The sequence below is a fragment of the Lolium rigidum genome, chromosome 5 (assembly GCF_022539505.1).
Source record: "Lolium rigidum isolate FL_2022 chromosome 5, APGP_CSIRO_Lrig_0.1, whole genome shotgun sequence".
Lineage (NCBI taxonomy): Eukaryota > Viridiplantae > Streptophyta > Magnoliopsida > Poales > Poaceae > Lolium > Lolium rigidum.
In genome coordinates, this window is record NC_061512.1 from 32,509,606 (window position 1) to 32,516,221 (window position 6,616).

The window sequence follows — 6,616 nt, forward strand, 5'->3', positions numbered from 1 at the left end:
CTTTATGTTTATGATAAATGTTTATATATCATGCTATAATTGTATTAACCGAAACATTAGTACATGTGTGATATGTAGACAACAAAGAAGTCACTAGTATGCCTCTTAAACTAGCTTGTTGATTAATGGATGATTAGTTTCATAATCATGAACATTGGATGTTATTAATAACAAGGTTATATCATTATATGAATGATATAATGGACACACCCAATTAAGCGTAGCATAAGATCTCGTCATTAAGTTTTTTGCTATAAGCTTTCGATACATAGTTACCTAGTCCTTATGACCATGAGATCATGTAAATCACTTATACCGGAAAGGTACTTTGATTACACCAAACACCACCGCGTAAATGGGTGGCTATAAAGGTGGGATTAAGTATCCGGAAAGTATGAGTTGAGGCATATGGATCAACAGTGGGATTTGTCCATCCCGATGACGGATAGATATACTCTGGGCCCTCTCGGTGGAATGTCGTCTAATGTCTTGCAAGCATATGAATGAGTTCATAAGAGACCACATACCACGGTACGAGTAAAGAGTACTTGTCGGGAGACGAGGTTGAACAAGGTATAGAGTGATACCGAAGATCAAACCTCGGACAAGTAAAATATCGCGTGACAAAGGGAATTGGTATTGTATGTGAATGGTTCATTCGATCACTAAAGTCATCGTTGAATATGTGGGAGCCATTATGGATCTCCGGATCCCGCTATTGGTTATTGGTCGGAGTGAGTACTCAACCATGTCCGCATAGTTCACGAACCGTAGGGTGACACACTTAAAGTTGGATGTTGAAATGGTAGAACTTGAATATGGAATGGAGTTTGAATATTTGTTCGGAGTCCCGGATGAGATCCCGGACATCACGAGGAGTTCCGGAATGGTCCGGAGAATAAGATTCATATATAGGAAGTCATATTCCAAGTTTGGAAATGATCCGGTGCATTTATGGCAGGTTCTAGAAGGTTCTAGAAAAGTCCGGAAGAAACGCACTATGGAAGGTGGAGTCCCGGAAGGACTCCACAAGCTTGACCAGCCAAACCCTAAAGGAGGAGTCCCAGGTGGGCTCCACCTAGAGGTGGCCGGCCACCCCACCTCAAGGTAAGGTGGGAGTCCCACCTTGAGTGGGACTCCCTCCTTGAGTAGGTTTCCCACATATGGGAGGTTTTAGTGTTGGGGTCTTATTCGAAGACTTGGACTAGAACTCTTGGGGCTTCCACCTATATAATGAGGAGGAGAGGGAGGGGGGCAGCCAATCTTTGGCTCATCCTTGGCCGCACCCCTTAGAGGGCCGGCGCCCAACCCCCCTCTCTCCCCAAACCCTAGCGGTCTCTCTCCTCCACCACATCCCGCACGCTTAAGCGAAGCTCCACCGGATTTCTCCACCACCACCGACACCACGCCGTCGTGCTGTCGGATTCAAGAGGAGCTACTACTTCCGCTGCCCGCTGGAACGGGGAGGTGGACGTCGACTTCATCAACAACCGAACGTGTGACCGAGTACGGAGGTGCTGCCCGTTCGTGGCGCCGGAAGCGATCGTGATCAAGATCTTCTACGCGCTTTTGCAAGCGGCAAGTGATCGTCTACCGCAGCAATAAGAGCCTACTCTTATAGGTTTTGGAATCTCTTCAAGGGTTAGTCTTGATCATCCCCTCGTTGCTACCGTCTTCTAGATTGCATCTTGGCTTGGATTGCGTGTTCGCGATAGGAAAATTTTGTTTTCTATGCAACGTTATCCTACAGTGGTATCAGAGCCGTGTCTATGCATAGATGGTTGCACGAGTAGAACACAATGGTTTTGTGGGCGTTGATGCTCTTGTTGTCTTTAGTTTGAGTACTTTGCATCACTCGGCTATTCTCAACAAACCAATAACCCCTGACGATGCCGCAGATCCGGAAGCTCTAGAAGCAACAAGACAGGAGATGCTGGCTACTGCCAAAAAGTTCGTGAACACCGCAGCTGCGATGCTGGATGAAAGGACAGAAGCTGCCAACTTTGTGGTCCACTTTCAGAAGAAGGACCGCGAGGTCGATGAATCTCTTGCAAAAATCAGGGAACTCGAGAAGCACTGGGAGGCCAAGGTGAAATTCGTTGAAGAGGAGGAAGCTAGGATCAGGCGTGAAGCCATCCCTCCCCGCAAGATTACCTTCGCAACCCCCACAGAGCAGCAGCCGCTCGCAACTCCAAAGGACAACATGAAGAAGGCTGCTGAGATCTTGAAAAACAAGGATGAGGAGATTGACATCGACTATGTTCGCACGCTCGTTGCCTCGGCAATGCAGCAGCAGAGCAAGGCCGATACTTCGCGCAGGTTGGAATCCAATCCGGATCACTGCGTATCTACCGCGCAGAAGGACGCCCCCGTCAATCGCCACCCTGATGATGAATCACGCACCGGATCCACGGAACGCAGAAGGAAAGCCAGGGAACACCCAAATCCGATCCCCGTACCATCAAAGACACCACCGTCAGATCCAAGAAAGGGAAAGGATCCAATGTACTCTGGACGAGACAAATATCGCAACCCCTCTCCTCCGCCTAATGGTTACCCGCGATCCCCTCGCCGCCGTAGTCCAGCCGGAAACACCAGGCCCCCAGGGCATGGTGGGATTGTTATCCGCGACAACGTGCTGCCAAGAAACAGAAACAGGGAGCGCTCGCCGGAACCACGCCGGAACCAGAACAATGTTCGTGAGCCCGAGCCCAGGAGGAGTCGGAATGAGGAGCGCGACCCAGAGCCTCGCCGGAGCCGCGACCCGGAGCCTCGCCGGACCGACCAGGGCAGCCAGCGCCATGGCGAAGGCAGCCACAGGAGCCGGAGCCAGCACCGGGAAGGCCGAGGAGAATTGGATGGCGGAAGCAAGAAATCGGACCGACCACCTCGCAGGTCTCCCTCACCACCACCTAGCGGTGGCGGCGGAGGTGGAGGCGGAGGCGACGGCCGGAGATCTCGCTCTCGCTCACAATCTCCTCGCAACGGCCCGCGCGATGCGCGCGATCGCCTTAACGAATACAGAACCGACTACATTGGTCCGAAGTGCTTTGGCAGGATGATTCGAGAGGAACCAAAGCCAAGGATGAACCTCAAGCTACCCGGAAACCTGAAGCATTATGATGGCACCGAAAGGCCGGATACCTGGATTGAGGATTACTATAATGCAGTAACCTTTGCCGGAGGAACCCCTAACATCGCCTGCCGCATGCTCCAGCTGTACCTTGTAGGTCCAGCCCGGATCTGGCTCAGTGACCTCGAGAAGAACTCCATCTTTTGCTGGTTCGACCTGAAGACCGCTTTCGAGAAACACTTCAGAGGCACCTACAAAAGACCTGCCACGGCAAGCGACCTGCAAGCCTGCATCCAGAAGAAGGGAGAAACCTCAAGAAACTACCTCACACGATGGTTGGCATGCAGGAACGAGTGCGAAAACGTCGACCACACCACCGCCATGTATGCTTTCATTGGTGGACTGCAGAGGGGAGGATTGCTGAGGCACACGCTCACTCGTTTGGCTAACTCAAGCAAGCTGACTTTGGATGAGATGATCTCCATTGCCAGTGATCATACCGCCGCCGATGATGACGCAGGCGGTGATCTCGCAGCTACAGCAATCCCCCTACATCAACAGAAGAAGAACCGTGATAACGGCAACAGCAGCAGCCATAAGCGCAAGAACCCTGATGACCAGAAGGGTGGCGGATCCGAGATGGTCGCCATGGCGTTTCAACACGGAGGTTCAGGAGGCGGAAGAGGACGCGGTCGTGGAGGCGGAGCCGGCAGGGGTCAGCAGCATCCCACTGAGGTCACAGCTGGCGGATCCCGCGCCCCGCAAACCTACGAGGAGTACAGAGACATGCCCTGCCTGGCCCACCTGGATCCGGTTACGTGGAAGTCAACTCACACCAACCGCAACCGCAAGTGGGTCAATGATCTAAAGAACGACCCGGAGGCGAGGATATAAGCGAGCCGGAAGCACCGCCCACGCGGCAAGGGAGGCAAGGGCAAGAACAAGGACAAAGAGGAAGATAGTTCCGAGGCGATGGATGAGGATGATAACTCGCCGGATCCCAAGGCAGGATCCGCAGGTAAATCCAACCCATTCAATAAAAAGAGCGTGGGGGCTTACCATACTTTCCTCGGAACCCCAACAGTCCGCGCTACCAAGTCAGCTACCCAGATCCTGAACGCCACAGTTCCGGCTATGCCGCAGTACGTCAGGTGGTCGGAAATCCCGTGCACATTTGATATGGAGGATCACCCTGCCATTGTGCCGAAAGAATGCTACGCCTTGGTTGTAAGTCCCCGCATAGACGGGTATGATTTCTCCAAGTGCCTCATGGATGGTGGAGCCAGCTTGAACATCATGTACCTGGAGACTCTAGAGCGGATGAACCTCACCAAGGAACAGCTCAAACACAGCAACACTGAGTTTCACGGCGTGGTTCCGGGTAAGAAGGCAAATTCCCTCGGCAGCATCACACTTCCCGTGGCTTTTGGCGATGTTCACAATTTCCGCGAAGAGAAGATCACGTTTGAAGTTGTGCCCTTCAAGAGCTCCTACCACGTCATCTTCGGCAGGCCCACCTACCACAAGTTCCACGCGAGAGCGTGCTACATCTACAACAAGCTCAAGATTCCGGGTCCTAAGGGTATGATTACCGTATCCGGAGACTACAAAAAGGCTCATGAGTGCGAGTTAGGCGAAGCCGCCTTCGCAGAGTCTGTGATATCCGGAGAAGAGCTGAAAGGCTACAGAGCCGCGGTGGATCCGACTGAGATGCAGACCACCAAGAAGCAGATCTCCGAGCAGAAAACCTCCTTCAAGGCCGCGATAGAAACCAAGAAGCACGACCTCATCAAAGGCGACTCTTCCAAGCAGGTTTCAGTCGGAGCCAACATGGACCTCAAATAGGAAGACGCGCTCATCGAGTTCCTCCGCGCTAACATGGATATCTTCGCATGGCAACCTTCTGACATGTCCGGAGTACCTAGGGAACTCGCCGAGCACTACCTCAACATAAATCCGGGGGCTAAACCGGTGAAGCAAGCTATGCGACGCTTTGGAGATAAGAAGCACCGCGCCATAGGAATGGAACTAGCTAAGTTACTAGAGGCAGGTTTTGTAATAGAAGTTATCCACACCGATTGGGTCGCGAATCCCGTCCTTGTACCCAAAAAGAACACTGAAATACTGAGAATGTGCATCGATTACTCCGGCTTGAACAAACATTGCCCGAAGGATCCGTTCCCCTTGCCGCGCATTGACCAAGTCATTGATTCGATGGTGGGGGCGGAACTTCTGTGTTTTCTTGATGCGTATTCCGGGTATCATCAGATCCGGATGAAGGAATCCGACCAAAAGGAAACTTCATTCATTACCCCGTTTGGTACTTACTGCTATGTTACTATGCCTTTTGGTTTGAAAAATGCAGGTGCCACCTACCAACGTACGATGCAGCGGTGCCTGAAGGACCAAATCGGCCGGAACGTACACGCTTACGTCGACGACATCGCGGTCATGACCCGGAAAGGATCCGACTTGATCAGCGACCTCACAGAAACCTTCGACAATCTCCGCAGGTACAAGATGATGTTGAATCCGCTGAAGTGCGTCTTTGGCGTGCCAGCCGGAAAACTCCTTGGCTTCATAGTCTCTCACAGAGGCATTGAGGTTAACCCGGAAAAGATCAAGGCAATCCTGTGTATCAAACGGCCAACTTGTCTCAAAGATGTGCAACGACTAACTGGTTGCATCGCAGCAATCAGTAGGTTTGTTAGCCGTCTTGGCGAGAAAGCGCTACCTTTGTACAAGCTGCTGAAGAAAACAGACAAATTCGTCTGGGCCGACGCAGCCGACGCAGCCCTTCGAGGGTTGAAGGAAATACTCACCTCCCCACCTATCTTGGCAGCCCCAGCAGAGTCAGAACCAATGCTCCTTTATCTGGCAGCTACCAACAAAGTGATCAGCCTCGTCATCGTGGTGGAGCGCAAGGAAGAAGGTCATGAATATGACGTCCAAAGGCCTGTCTATTATATTAGCGAGGTACTGACAGAGTCAAAGCAAAGATACCCTCACTTTCAGAAGCTAGCTTATGGAGTGTTCCTAGGCAGCCGGAAGCTGAGACATTACTTCCAAGAGCACCCAGTAACAGTTGTGAGCAAAGCTCCACTGTCAACAATTCTTAACAACGCTGACGCAACAGGACGTACGGCTAAATGGGGCATCGAATTATCCGCCTTCGACATCGCTTACAAGCCTAGGACCGCGGTTAAATCCCAAGTCTTGGCAGATTTCGTCGCAGATTGGACAGAAGCTCCGGATGCAAGTCTGGAGCCGGAACCAGAAACATGGGTCATGCACTTCGATGGATCCAAGCAACATCAAGGCTCAGGAGCCGGAGTCACCCTGAAGTCCCCTACCGGAGAAGAACTGCAGTACGTTCTGCAGATCCACTTCGAAGCCACAAACAACATGGCGGAATACGAGGCTCTACTACACGGTCTACGCATCGCTAAGGAAATTGGGATCAAGCACATCATATGCTGTGAAGATTCCGACCTGGTGGCACAACAAGTAGCCGGAACCTGGAACGCCAGAAACTCCGTCATG